Source organism: Peromyscus leucopus, chromosome 3, assembly GCF_004664715.2.
Source record: "Peromyscus leucopus breed LL Stock chromosome 3, UCI_PerLeu_2.1, whole genome shotgun sequence".
Taxonomy (NCBI): domain Eukaryota; kingdom Metazoa; phylum Chordata; class Mammalia; order Rodentia; family Cricetidae; genus Peromyscus; species Peromyscus leucopus.
Window position 1 is genome coordinate 26100067 of NC_051065.1, and position 14632 is coordinate 26114698.

The 14632-nt window shown below is 38.4% G+C and overlaps 1 pseudogene; it reads left to right on the forward strand.

Moving 5' to 3' along the window:
* The first annotated feature begins 13381 nt into the window (after positions 1-13381).
* On the forward strand, positions 13382-14016 carry LOC114687269 (annotated as a pseudogene).
* The last annotated feature ends 616 nt before the right edge of the window (positions 14017-14632 follow it).

The following is a 14632-nucleotide window of genomic DNA, read 5'->3' on the forward strand; positions in this document are numbered from 1 at the left end:
TTAAATGAAGGTGTAAAGATGCCTTGAAATCCCCTCATTCTGTTTCCATAAGTGTCCTGAAGCCAATATGTTCACAAAATCTACCTTTGTCCCTAAAGACAAATATTTGCTGTGGCAATCCATGAGAATCGTAAAATGTCCATATACACAGTTAGCATTATTTGACAGAATATACCTTATTTTTTAATCAGAATCCTCTATAGATGTCTATTTCACTGCTGTAATTTAAAAAAAAAAAAAAACAAGGACTTTCTTACATAGGTATAACCAAAAATGTCCAAGTGATTGATTCTAGTCAAGACAGAAATAGGATCATTCTCCTAAATGGGCTATTCTCCTAAATGGCTAACCTACCCTAGATGTGGGATTGTACAGGAGCACCCTTCCATATCTAATGTAAGTTTTCCCAGCATTAACATTGTAAGATCAGTCTTCACCTCTTGCGTTGGAAAAATGCTGCTGGCAGAAATTTAATGTTAAGAATGGGTCGCTATCACAAAATTCATTTTCTAGATTTCACCCATTTCTGTAGACTGTGCTCCAGAAATTCATGACCATAAGACATTCTAGAAATCAAGAGAACTTATAGATATGCTGCTCAAGTGAATAAGATGAAAACACAGAAGCATGATGACGAATGTTTTTAAAGATCTTGTGTGAGAATTAGCTACGTAGGTAGCTCTAGTCCTAGAATTTTATCTTTAAAAGAATTTTCCCAAATTATTGAATTATAAATGAAGAGCAAAATTGTGATATTTAAGGTAAGTATAGCATAAAATTTGACATATAATATATATTGAAATAATTGCTAAGTTAATTAACACATTTGTTACCTCCTATATTTACTTTGTCTTTGCTGGAGGGGGCATTAAGAAACTCATACCAAATAGGTATTGAAGTATTATTAATTATTGTCAGAATTATTACAAAAGGTTCCAGTAATTCTCTCATCTCATAATTAAGTTCAAAGTCTTTGGCTATCTGGTTTATTTTTTATTTTTAAATAATTGTTATTGCATGTTTTGGAATTTCATTCAGTGCATTCAGATCATACTTGCTTCTCATTCCTCCCAGATATACACTCCCACCCTTGTGTCCTGACCCAAATATACCAGTCCAATTTGTCTTGCCGACACACTCATGGGAGCATGGTCTAAATTCCAGTGGCCAGTCCGTTAAAGATAACTGAGCCCTTTCCTATCCTACTGCCAGAAGTCAAAAACTGTGAAGAGCTACACTTCAGCATCTTTATCACAATTTAAAGGACTTTCCCCAATGGCTTCCTGTCTAGACTTTCCTTTTCTTCTTTGATGGCTGGGAAGGGAGAGGTTATTGCAGAAGCCTTCAATGTCTCTCATTTTCAAGTATGAGTCTGGAGTAATCAATACCATTGTAACAGATGCTTCCTTGCCTATAACAGCCAGTGGCACTATGGATCATGGATGGATTATGGGTAACCACCTGGTTTCCCAAGGCTGTATAAACCACAAACAACCACAGAGTCTTCAGCAGCATCATGGATCATGGACCTCATAATGGGCTCAGGCATCTTGAACCATGGGCATCATTGTGTTCTCCAAGTGGCATTAGAGACCACAAACTTAACATGGTCTCCCGTGGCAGCATGGATCAGGGACATCAACATGGCCTCTATCTATAGGTCCATGTAGCCACCAGAGGCCATATTGATGTTCCTGGACTATCTGTTTTTTATGCCAATACCATGCCGTTTTTATTATTCTAGCTCTGTAGTATAATTTGAGATGGGGAACTCACAAGGAAAATTCTCCAACAGAGGCTCACTGGATGTACAAATCCCTCTAAAAGGCAGGACCCATGCCCATCAGTAGATGGCCAAAATAAAACAAGCTTAATGGCATTTTTGGAGGGTCTTTGTCTCACAATGCTTTGTCAGAATATTTTTTTTAACTTTATGGTCTTTTGCATATATATTATGGTTTTCAGTTTTGTGTTTATATGGGCTTTCTTGTGTGTGAACGTGTATATGTCTATGTCTACCCATGTTTCTTATGCTTTTTCTTTTTCTCTTTTTCTTAGATTCTTTTTATCCTATTCCTATTTTTATTTTATGTTATTTTTTAGATGTCTGTTTGTTTTCTTATCAAAACAAGGAAGAAGGAGTGTGGATTTGGGTGGGAGGGAACTTAGGAAGATAAATGGAGATGGGGGATGAGAAACTGTAATCAAAATATATTGTATGGAAAAAGCTATTTTCAAATAAAAAATAGAATACAAAACAAAAATCAAAACAAACAAACAAACAATAACCTCTTTGACTAACATCTGCCCATTTTTTCTGTCCCCAGCCCCCATAGCTGACATTTTTCTCTATTTCTGAGTCAATATTTTGAGGCTTCACCTGTAAGTGACATCGTGCTCTTGGCTCTTTCTATAGTGTTTTCCAGTATAGCATGCTGCCTGTATAGATGAACAATCTCTTGTAAATTTATCTGCTTTAATGTTTATATTAATGCAAATATATTTTATTTATTTAATTTTCTCTCTATTGGAGCTGTTTCTTGTCATATTTTCCTGGCATGTTTCAGACTAGTAATGCTTCAGGAACTCTAGCTGTGGTCTAATTTTGTTTAATCTTTCTAACCCACTAAATATTTTTATTCTAGGAAGAGATATTTCAAGATTTGCAAAGATTCATGAAAGACTGTACATAAAAACTGTGGCAACAGCTCAATAAATAAGATTTCCCTAAGCTATCTGAGAAGACACTGTGTTACCCTGAACACAGAAGCAAATAAGCATGATGTCATGATTATCTTGAATCTTAAAAGACACATTGGATCTCTATTAATATATGGAGGACAAAAGTCCTAAATAAGATAGGTTTATGATTTAATAAATAACAAAAATGATTGATTGAAAATAAATCTGTTTAGGAGTCATCTGTTTGTCTTTTCATGTCTTTTTCTTAAACTATTTAGACAGTACTTTGTGCTTTTAGACACTTATTCCTCATTGTATCATAATGCAAACTATCAGGGCAAATAAAATAATAAGGACCTGAATCCTCAAGTAGCTCAAATATAAACATAAGATATAAAATGAAAATGTGAAAGTTGCATGTAGCCCAAGTTTCATGATGCTTCAGTAGGAAATATATTCCCTTTGTGATAGTTTAGGAAGTAAACAACAGCGGGGTTTTAATGCAAGTGGTATAAGTTTAAAATGAACCAAGAACTATACTGTACAGGAAATCAAGATAAAGGCCTGGGAAGAGGGAGCTGCTCATCTTTTTCTATTCTAATTATCTTCGTTTCAGTGGATTAGAAAATGGTAAATGTAGAAGTCAAGTTGGAGATAGTTCTCAGCTCAATCGCCTGCCAAGTTAAGTCTGATAAATGGCAAGTGTGTATAATTAATACTGTCATTTTTCCCTAGACCAAAGGGCGACTGCAGTAACTATAGATTGTAATTGTCATCGTTGTCACATAAAATGTGCTATTATTAAGTTCAGGCTGAATTTTATCGCTGGGAATGCTCATAAATTGAGCGGTCAGTCATTTAAATTACCAAGTTGAGAGCTGTATGGCTTGCTTTAAAACTACTTCCTAAGACAATGTGTTTGACTTTGGACCTCCAAAAACTAATTGCATTTTTTGAACAGACGTTAGACAGGCTGTAACCTATAAGTGAAGATATTCTGACAGACATGCCATGTACACTTATAAATGTTCATAAGGATCTTACATTTTTATTTCCAAAATTTTTGGTGTACAGGCAAGAGAGAAATAGGGATTCAATATAAAATGACATGTGAGTGGGAGAGATCATTCTGCAAACAGGCTTATTGCTTCCTTGCAAATGCTCACTCTCCATACGGTATTTTGATGAAAAATTAGAGTGGAGGATGGAAAATATGATAGATTTCTTGTTAGTGGCCTAAAGAATAACATTGTGAGAGCATTTTCGCTGGGGTGGGATGACATGGGGAGTCAGCTAACAATATAAAATGACTAACTGTAAACAGTAGGATAGCTGTGGATATCACATATTAGTTTCTCCATATATTTGAAATAAGCACAATTAAAATAACACATAGTAAGCATGTTATGTTCACGTTACACTGATATGAACAGTATTGATGAGCTATATGAGCTGTGTTTTGTATTCTTCATTGTGTTTACCTTTTTCCCCCTGTGGGCATAAAACAATGTAATTTCATATTAAGATTTAAAATAAAAGAAAAAAGGCATAGTCACACACATATATACAAACATGAACCTCCACATACCAATACAGGTACCCTTGCCAGGTTAATCCATTTTTTTTCTATGTATAAGGAATTCTATAGTTGTATTAGTGCTTGTGAAATTTTATGTTCTTTAAAAAATTATTACTGTGCCTTTCCTCTGATTTTTCTAAGTATGCGGTGTTTTACAGTATGTGAAATTTGGCTGATGATATAAAAATGCATACTTTATTAAACCTGAATTAGGTCACTTTTAAAATATACATGTATATTTTCTTCTTCATTCAAATTGCAAGTGTGATTATATTTGGATCAAATTGTTAGCAAAATGAGACTATTTTAGTCTTACTATTTATCATTCTGAAGAGTCTACATTAGAGGTCTCCAAAACGTTTAAATGTCTATAAAAATATTCTCTGGTCTTAGTGTTTGGAAAAATTTGGAATGCATAGTGTTTATTTTCACTGAAGTTTATATTAGATTTTAGTAGATAATATGGAAACTATTGTTGAAGGACATAATGACAATGGAAAGCCCGACCGAAAAACTCCCAGTGGGATTTTTCTGAATGTCTTGCATCCTCTTTCTGGATAAACCAATTTAAATACTATAGTATCTTTGACAATTACTATGGCAGCATGGAATTCCTTAAGCATCTCTGCTATGGGTATTATTAGCATTCTTGTAGCAAACAAATGCTAATTGAAGAGTCCCATGGTAGAATTCTTACATTGTAAGGCATGCAATACTGTACTTGCAGGGTGCACAGTGTAATAGAGAGGAGGGAGGAGAAAAAGTGATTGATTGCATGTCATAAAAGAAAATCCAGCCACATGTATGACTGGATCTTTATGAGTGTCTCTCATATCCCTCCATTGAAAAGGGGACAAAACAAACCTACTATTTTATTTACTACAGAGGAGAGAGGGAGGATTTCTCAGAATGGCTGAACTGAACATCTTTTCAGACACTTTCTCTCAGGCTCCCTGAGGTAGGCAGGAGCCTGGGAGTAGCTCCAGTGGACACCCAGGATGGTGACAGTGGACTTCCTCACCTCTTTGTGTGTGTCTCCTCTCATGTGACCTGAGTGAATGCTTTTTATCATGATGTGATAAAGGACATTCTAAAAGTAATCTAGTAGCTTTAGTTAGGACAAGACTTTTGTGAAATTAATCTCACATTTGGATGTTGTTCTGAAAGTGAAGCCTCTCTGATGATAATTGGAGTAGGCACCAATCTACAAGTATAGCAGAGTGTCATTAGGAATCATTTCACTGACTTTTTTTTTCCCAATCATGTTTGGTTTTATCCTAGGTATCTGGGCTATCCAGCCTCTGGTCCTGGCTCTCCTCTCCAGGCAGGGTGAAGGGTGAGCTTTCTCATGTGGTATGGTTCTTACACTGTACTAGTCATTGGTTGGCCACTCCCACACGTTCTGCACTCCAGCACATATTGTAGGCAGGACAAATTGTAGGTCAAAGGTTATGTGGCTTGCTTAATGTCCTGATCCATCCATTGGAAGTCTTACCTGGTTACAGGAGGTGGCTAGTTAAGGCTCCTTATCCCCCATTGCTAAGGTCATCATTGTAGATTCCTGGGAGTTTCCCTTGTACCAGGTTTCTACCTGACTCTGAAAAGTCACCCCGCCAAAACATACTTTTCAATGGTTTCTTTCAGTACTCTCCCTTTCCACCCACAATTGATTCCTCATATTCCCATCACTACCCAACTCCCAGTCTTCTGTTGAGAATTCTGTTTAGATTTGTACCACATTTTTAATTGGATTATTTGGTTTGTTGATGTCTAGTTTTTTGAGTTCTTTACCTATGGAAATCAGCCCTCTGTTGTATGTGGGGTTGGTGAAGATCTTTTCCCATTCAGTAGGCTGCTGATGTCTTTTGCCTTGCTGGCTTTTCAGTTTCATGAGGTGTCATTTATTAATTGTCAGTCTTAGTGCATGTGATACTGGTGTTCTGTTCAGGAAGTTGTGCTAATGAGTTCAAGGCTATTTCTCACTTTCTCTGTTATCAAGCTCAGTGTATTTGGATTTATATTATAGTCTTTGATCCACTTGGACTTGAATTTTCTTCAGAGTGGTAGATATGGATATACTTGGATTCTTCTACATGCCAACAACCAGTAAGACCAGCACCATTTGTTGAAGATACTTTCTTTTTTCCATTGTATAATTTTTTTGGCTTGGTTATAGGAAACCAGTTGGCCATAGGTAAGTGGAATTATTCTCGGTCCTTTGATTAAATTCCATTGATCCACTTGCCAGTTTTTAATGCCAATACCATGCACTTTTTATTACTACAGCTCTGTAGTAGAGCTTGAAATCAGCACAGTAATATCTCTGGAAATTCTTTTATTGTACGGGATTATTTTAGGAATCCTGGATTTTTTTGTTTATCAATATGAAGTTGAGTATTGTTCTTTCAAGAACTATAAATAATTGTGTTGGAATTTTGATGGAGATTGCATTGAATCTCAAGATTACTTTTGGTAAAATGGACATTTTTACTATGTTAATCCTACTGATCTATGAGCATGGACAATCTTTCCATCTTCTGATATCTTCTCCAATTTCTTTCTTCAAAGATCTGAAGTTCTTGTCATACAGGTCTTTCACTTGCTTGGTTAGAGTCACTCCAATATATTTTATAGTATTTATGGCTATTGTAAAAGGTGTTGTTTCTCTGATTTCTTTCTCATTTGTATATAAGAGGAATACTGATTTTTTTAAAGTTAATCTTGTATCCATCTACCTCACTAGAGGTGTCTATTGAGTGTAGGAAGTTCACTAGTAGAATTTTGAGGGTTGCTGTTTATTGCTTCTATTATGTTTAAGTATGTCCCTTTTATCCCTGATCTCTCCAAGATTTTTATCATGAAGTTGTGTTGGATTTTGTCAAAGTTTTTTTTTCAATATCTAATGAGATGGTCATGTAGTTTTTTTTCTTTCTGTTGTTTATATAAAGGATTACATTGACAGATTTTCATATGTTGAACCATTCCTCTATCTTTGGGATGAAGTCTATTTGGTCATGGAGGATGATCTTTTTGATGTGTTCTTAGATTCAGTTTGTTAGTATTTTGTTGAGTATTTTTGCATCAATGTTCATGAGGGAAATAGTCTATAATTCTTTTTCTTTGTTGAGTCTTTGTGTGGTTTGGGTATCAGGGTGACTGTGACTTCATAAAAAGAATTTGGCAATGTTCCTTCTGTTTTTATCTTGTGGAATAATTTGAGGTGTGTTGACATTAACTCTTCTTTGAAAGTCTGGTAGAATTCTGCACTAAAACTATCTGACCCTGGACTTTTTGTTGTTGTTGTTGTTGAAAGAATGACTGTTTATATATCCTCAGGGATTATAGGTGTATTTAAATTCTTTATATGATTTTGATTTAGTTTTAGTCAGTGATATATATCAAGAAATTTGTTCATTTCTTTTAGATTTTCCAATTTTGTGGAGTACAGGTTTTGACATATAGCCTAATGATTCTCTGTATTTCTTGATGTCTATTGTGATATACCCCTTTTCATTTTTGATTTTGTTAATTTGGATAATCTCTCTCTGACTTTAGTTTGAATAAGGATTTGTCTATCTTGTTGACTTTCTCAAAGAGCCAACTCTTTGTTTCATTGATTCTTTGTATTGTTCTCCTTGTTTCTATTTTAACAATGCCAGCCCTCAGTTTGATTATTTCCTACCATCTACCAATCTTGGGTGTGTTTGCTTCTTTTGTTCTAGAGCTTCCAGGTATGCTAGCATGAGATCTCTCCAACTTCTTTATGAATGCCTTTAGTGCTATGAACTTTCCTCTTAGCACAGCTGTCATTTTGTTCTACAACTTTTTGTATGTTGTGCATTCATTTTCATTGAATTTTAGGAAGTCTTTAATTTCTTTCTTTATCTCTTTCTTGACCCAGTGGTAATTCAGCAGAGAGTTGTTCAGTTACTGTGAGTTTGTAGGCTTTCTGATGTTTCTCTTGTTGAAATCCAGCTTTAATCTGATAAGATACTGGGGGTTAGTTCAATTTCCTTTTATCTGTTGAGACTTGCTTTGTGCTGAGTAGGTATCACTTTTGAAGAAGGTTCCATGAGATGCTGAGAAGAAGGGATATTCTTTTGATTTTGCCTGGTTTTCAGGGAGTTGGCCTGGCTTCTGAGGTTCAGGACACTCGTTTGGTCTCTGATGTGATGGGAGGCTTTTGTCAGAGGTTTGGGCTGGAATAAGGTGATGAAGAGAGAGGGTTAGTTTTGATTATGCTGGGAGAGCATGGGCAGGGTGGGGAGCAGTCTTATCTGGGGTTCAGGATGTTGGCCTGGCATCTGGTGGAGTGGGAGACTTCCACCAGAAGTGTGGGCCTGAATAAGGTGTCAAAGAGAAGAGCCCTTGGTTTCATGCTAGTTGGAACCAGCCAGTGGGTGGAGGGTCAGTTTACATGGTTGTCAGGAAGCTGTCCTGGCCTCTGATGGGATGGGAATCTTCCATCAGAGGTTTGGCCTGGGATATGGTGATAAAGAGAGGGGGCTGACAGTTGCAGTTATGCTGGAAGAGCGCAGGCAGGGTAGCAGGCAGTCTCACCTGGGTTTAGGATGCTAGCCTGGCCTCTGGTGGAAGAGGAGACTTCCCCCGGAGGTATGGGCCTGATAAGGTGACAAGAAGAGGGACACATGGGATTATTCTGGGTGGGCACAGGCAGGGGGAGGGTGGTTTACCTGGTTTTCAGAAAGCTGGCCTGGCCTCTGGTAGGGTGGAAGCCTTTCATCAGAGATGTGGGATAGGATATGGTGTGTTTGATAAACTTTAAATTGTGAATTTTTCAATTTTACTGCTCTTCCAGATCATTTTTTTTTCCAGTTTTTCAAGACAGGGTTTCTCTTTGTACCTTTGTGCCTTTCCTGGATTTCGCTCTCTAGACCAGGCTGGTCTCGAACTCACAAAGATCCGCCTGCCTCTGCCTCCCAAGTGCTGAGATTAAGGGCCTGCGCTACTACCACCCGGCCAGTTCATTCTTAAACTTAAGGTTTACATTGTAGTTCGAATTGTTTGTTTACTATGTACACATGATATTTCTTTTAAAATTTTGATTTTGTCATTGACTTTGCTTCTATCAAACAGGAGACCAACTATAATAGTAGTTTGCTTTTATAAAAAAAATTCCTGGAAATAAAGTATTCTATACTGTGTTGCAAAGAAAAATTATTACAATGAAGCAATGGCATTTCTTTATTTTTATAAATTTATTTACTTATTTTACATCCTGACCACAGTTTTCCCTCCCAGTCCCTCCCTACATGCCCTCTGTTCAAACACTCTAATCTACTCCTCCATTTCTGTTTAGGAAAGGGCAGATCTCCCATGAATATCAACAAAAGATGACCTGTCAAGTTCCAGTGAGACTAAGCACCTCCCCATGTATTAAGGCTGGGTGAGGTGATCCAGTATAAGGAGAAGGGTCACAAAAGCCAGCAAAAGAATTGGAGACAGCCCCTGTTTCCACTGTTAGGAGTCCCACAAGAGGACCAAGCTACACAACTATAACATGTATGCAGATTGCCTAGGTCAGTCCCATGCAGGCTCCCTGGTTGCCAGTTCAGGCTCTGTGAGCCCCTATGAGCCCAGGTTAGTTGATTCTGTGAGTTTTCTTGTGATGTCCTTGATACCTCTGGCTCCTACAATCCTTTCTCCCCCTCTTCATTAGATTTTCTTTATCTCCACCTAATGTTTGGTTGTGGGTCTGCATCTGTTTCCATCAGTTACTGGATGAAGCCTCTCTGATGACAACTGGGCTAGACACCAATCTTCAAGTATAACAAAATACTGTTAGGCATCGTTACATTGATACCACCCCACCCCCCCGCCACTCCAGTTGTGTTTGGTTCTGTCCTAGGTCTCTGGGTCCTCCAGCCTGTGGGTCCTGGTGCTCCAGGCAGTGTCAGAAGTGGGCTTACTCTCCAGGCATGGCTTTTAGGCTAGACAGGTAATTGGTTGGCCACTCTCTCAATCTCTAGGCCACCATTACCCCCAGCACATCCCATAGGCAGGACAGGCTATAGCTCGAAGGTTATGTGGCTGGGTTGGTTTCCCACTCACTCCACTTGAAGGCTTGTCTGGTCACAGGAGATGGCCAGTTCATGCTACATATCTGCTATTGCTAAAAGTCTTAGCTGGGGCCATCCTTGTAGATTCCTGGGAGATTCCCTTGCATGCCAGGTTTTTACCTGACCCCGAAATGTCCCCTTTTGCAGTAGTTTCTCTGAGTTCTCTCCCTCCTACCACCCTCTGATGGCTCATGTTCTAATCCCTACCTGCCTGTAGTCCACTCATGAAATTTCTTCTATTTCACCTTCCCAGGGAGATCCATGCATTTCCCCTGGGCTCTCCTTGTTACCTGGTCTCTCTGGATTGTAGCATAGTTATCCTTTATTTTATAGCTAATATTCATTATGAGTGAGTACATATCATGTTTGTCTTTCTTGGTCTGGGTTACCTCACTCAGGATGATTTTTTTCTACTTCCATGCATTTACCTCCATCCATTTACCTTCAAATTTCCAGATGTCTTTGTTTTTAACATGTGAGTTAATACTCCATTATGTAAATGTACATTTTCTTCATCCATTCCTTTGTTGAGGAATATCTAGGTTGTTTTTAGATACTGGGCTTTACAAATAATGCTGCTGTGAACATAGTTGAGCAAGTACCCTTGTGATATGTTTGAGCGTCCTTTGGGTATGTGCCCAAGAGTGGTATATATGGATCTTGTGGTAGATTGATTCCCAGTTTTCTGAAAAACTGCTACTCTGACTTCCAGAGTGGCTGTACAAGTTTGTGTTCCCACCAGCAGTGGAGGAGTGTTTGCCTTGCTCCGTATCATCTCCAACATAAGCTCTCAACATAAGTGTTTTTGAGCTTAGCCACTCTGACAGGTATAAAATTGAATCTCAAGGTTGTTTTGATTTCCATTTCCCTGATGACTAAGGATGTTGAACATCTCCTTAAGTGTTTCTTGGCCATTTGAGATTCTTTTGTTGAGAATTCTCTATTTTTTAATTGGATTATTTCATTTGTTGATGTATAGTTTCTTGAGTTCTTTATATATTTTAGAGACCAGTTCTCTTTTAGATGTGGGATTGGTGAAGATCTTTTCCCATTCTTTAGGCTGTTGATGTCCTTTGCCTTACAGAAGCTTTTCAGTTTCATGAGGTTGTGGAGGCCCACAGAGGCTTCCTAGTAAGACCTTACTCAAGGTCAGAGAATTTGAGCTTGCTTTACCCAGCAGAGCTGCATAATGGGATGAACTGGATACAGGCATGGTTACCAGGTGTTTTGAAGTGTCTACACTTGGTTGTATGTTGTGTTTTGATCTTGAAAGTGGGAGGTCTTTTGCCTTGTCCCTTGGCATTATATAAAGAACTCTTTGGAATAAACCTCGAGGCAACTAGGTATTGACCCAGGGCCCTCCTGAAGCTATCCTGTGACTTTGTATTTCTTCTCATTTCCACCTATATTTCTACCTAATACTTGCTTATTTCTCTCTTCTCCCCTCAAGAACTCTTTGAAAGGTGGGAGATGGACTCCCGCATGAGGTTTCATCTTTTAATTGTTGATCTTAATGTCTGCGCTACTGGTGTTCTGTTTAAGAAATTGTCTCTTGTGCCAATGTTCTTAAGGCTATCTCCCCACTTTCTGTTCTATTTGGCTCAGTGTATTTGGATTTATATTGAGGTATTTGATCCACTAGGACTTGAGTTTTATGCAAGGTGATATGTAACATGAATTCTAAATAGTCTTATAATAAAAATCCTGGAGTCAGATATTGGGGTAAATGCTGAAAGATCAAAGAGACAAAGGAACAAGCCACAGCCACCACCTCTTACTTCACCAACTCCTCAGCCTGAAAAACCTCTAGCTGAAAGGGATACTTCTGCCAAAAGCCCTCAGTTCCTGTCTCCTCATGCTGTATGTATCTTTCTCTGCCCAGCCACCACTTCCTGGGATTAAAGGCATGTGTGATTCCCAGTACTGCGATTAAAGGTGTGTGCCACCACTGCCTGGTTCTGTTTTCTCTCCTAGACTGAGTAAATCTCATGTAGTCCAGGTTGACTTTGAACTCACAGAGATCCAGAAGGATCTCTGCTTACTGAGTGCTAGCTAGGATTAAAGGTGTGTGCCACCACCGCCTGGCATCTACATTTAATCTATTGGCTTGTTCTGTTCTCTGACCTTCAGACAAATTTTATTAGGGTACACAATGTATCACCACAGTGATAGATATGGCTCTATTTGCATTCTTCTACATGCCAACATCCATTTCAAGGTGACAAAACCTCTTCCCAATAAGCTGTAAACTTGAATACTCTAATGAGGGTTTGAGAAGTTACACTGTCTCATAACTTAGAAAGCTCCTGAATTTGCTCCTGTACAAGGTAGAAAATGCTCCACTGTTGCTGGAGGGCTTCTCTCCAGGTTCCACCAAGCCCCACAGTCCCACAATCTAGCAGTCCTACAATTCACGTATAAAATAATCACTCAGACGCTTATATTACTTATAAACTGTATGGCCGTGGCAGGCTTCTTGTTAACTGTTTTTATATCTTAAATTAACCCATTTCTATAAATCTATACCTTGCCACATGGCTGGTGGCTTACCGGCGTCTTTACATGTTGCTTGTCCTGGCGGTGGCTGCAGTGTCTCTCTCTCCTTCTTCCTGTTTCCCCAATTCTCCTCTCTCCTTGTCCTCCCTATGCTTCCTGTCTGGTCACTGGCCATCAGTGTTTTATTTATATAGAGTAATATCCACAACACTCCACTATACTGTGGTTTGCATGTGACACTTTCTAACTAGTACTAATCCTATATTAAGGAAGCAGAAGGCATTCAGTGCTGAGAAGCTGGAAAGAGCTAGAGCCTACCCAAAGTGGTTCTACCTGGAGTTAGGTAGTTGATATTTTGGCTTCAATGTTTCTCAGACATCAGCATATGAAAAGTTCTACTTGGCTAAGGACCCCAGGCATTTTCCTTTTCACCTGAGATAATGTTATTGTCAATACGAATGATTGTGAAATGCATGTTCATAGCTGAACTAAGATCTCATCTTAGTAGTGGAAATACGACAATTAAAATGCTATTGTTGGTTCTTGTCCAGTTAAGACATCCACAGCTGGAGCGTCGGAGCGAGTTGTCTCTTCCTGTAGAAACATGGTGCGGACCAAAGCAAACTACGTCCCAGGAGCCTACAGAAAAGTGGTGGCCTCTCGAGCCCCTAGGAAGGTGCTTGGCTCCTCCACCTTTGTCACCAATTCTGCATCGTGTTCGTCGAGAAAAGCTGAAAATAAGTATGCGGGAGGGAACCCAGTTTGTGTGCGCCCAACTCCAAAGTGACAAAAAGGCATCGGAGAGTTCTTCAGGCTGTCCCCCAAAGATTCGGAAAAAGAGAACCAGCTTCCTCCCGAAGAAGCCGGGTGCAGTGGCTTAGGAACAGCAAAGAGAAAAGCACGTCCTTTGCAACCTGATCACACAGATGACGAAAATGGATAGAACTCATTCTCCTGAATAATGCCTTCAGTTTACTTAGGTATTCTGGGATGCAAATTTGGGTAGATGTGTTTGTTCAATTGGCTTGTTGAGCAGGCATTCAGTTAAGGGGGGTGGCGCTAAAATTTCACCATTGAAAAGCAACTGGCTATGAAAAGGGAGAATTTTTATAATTTGTAAATTATAATTGCATACTTGAATTTATACTATCATATGTTGCTTCTTTTACCCATTAAGGTTCTTGCGTGATGTTCTAATTACTAATTAAATATTGCGTGATGTTCTAATTACTAATCTAAGTCTTTGAGATTTGCTTAGATCTTTGTACTAATACCATTTTATGGGCACTTCATTATTGAAATAGTGCTGTATTGTTATGGCTTTTTTGCTTTAAAAAGTCGGCTTAGTTGTTTTCACATTAAAAAATTAGTATTAATTAAATTTAATCTCTTGTCATTTCTCAAAATGGGGGGGTGGCAAAGATAAAATGTTGAAAAAGTTAGCTGTATGCTTTCTAAGGAATGTTAGCTGGATGTGGTGGCACACACTTTTGATCCCAGCTTTCTGGGGGCCAAGGCAGACAGATCTCTTTGAGTTGGAGGCCAGCCTCATCTACAGATACAGCCAGGTTCAGTTGTACAGACCTATCTCAATAAAAGAAAAGTTGTAAAAACCCTATCTCAATAAAAGAAAATACTAATAGAATCAGGAACAAAGATTCCATAGATACATTAAAAGAAGAAAATTTCTTTCTTCTTCTTCTTCTTCTTCTTCTTCTTCTTCTTCTTCTTCTTCTTCTTCTTCTTCTTCTTCTTCTTCTTTTTGAAGCAAGCTGGGGAGGAGAGGGTTTATTTG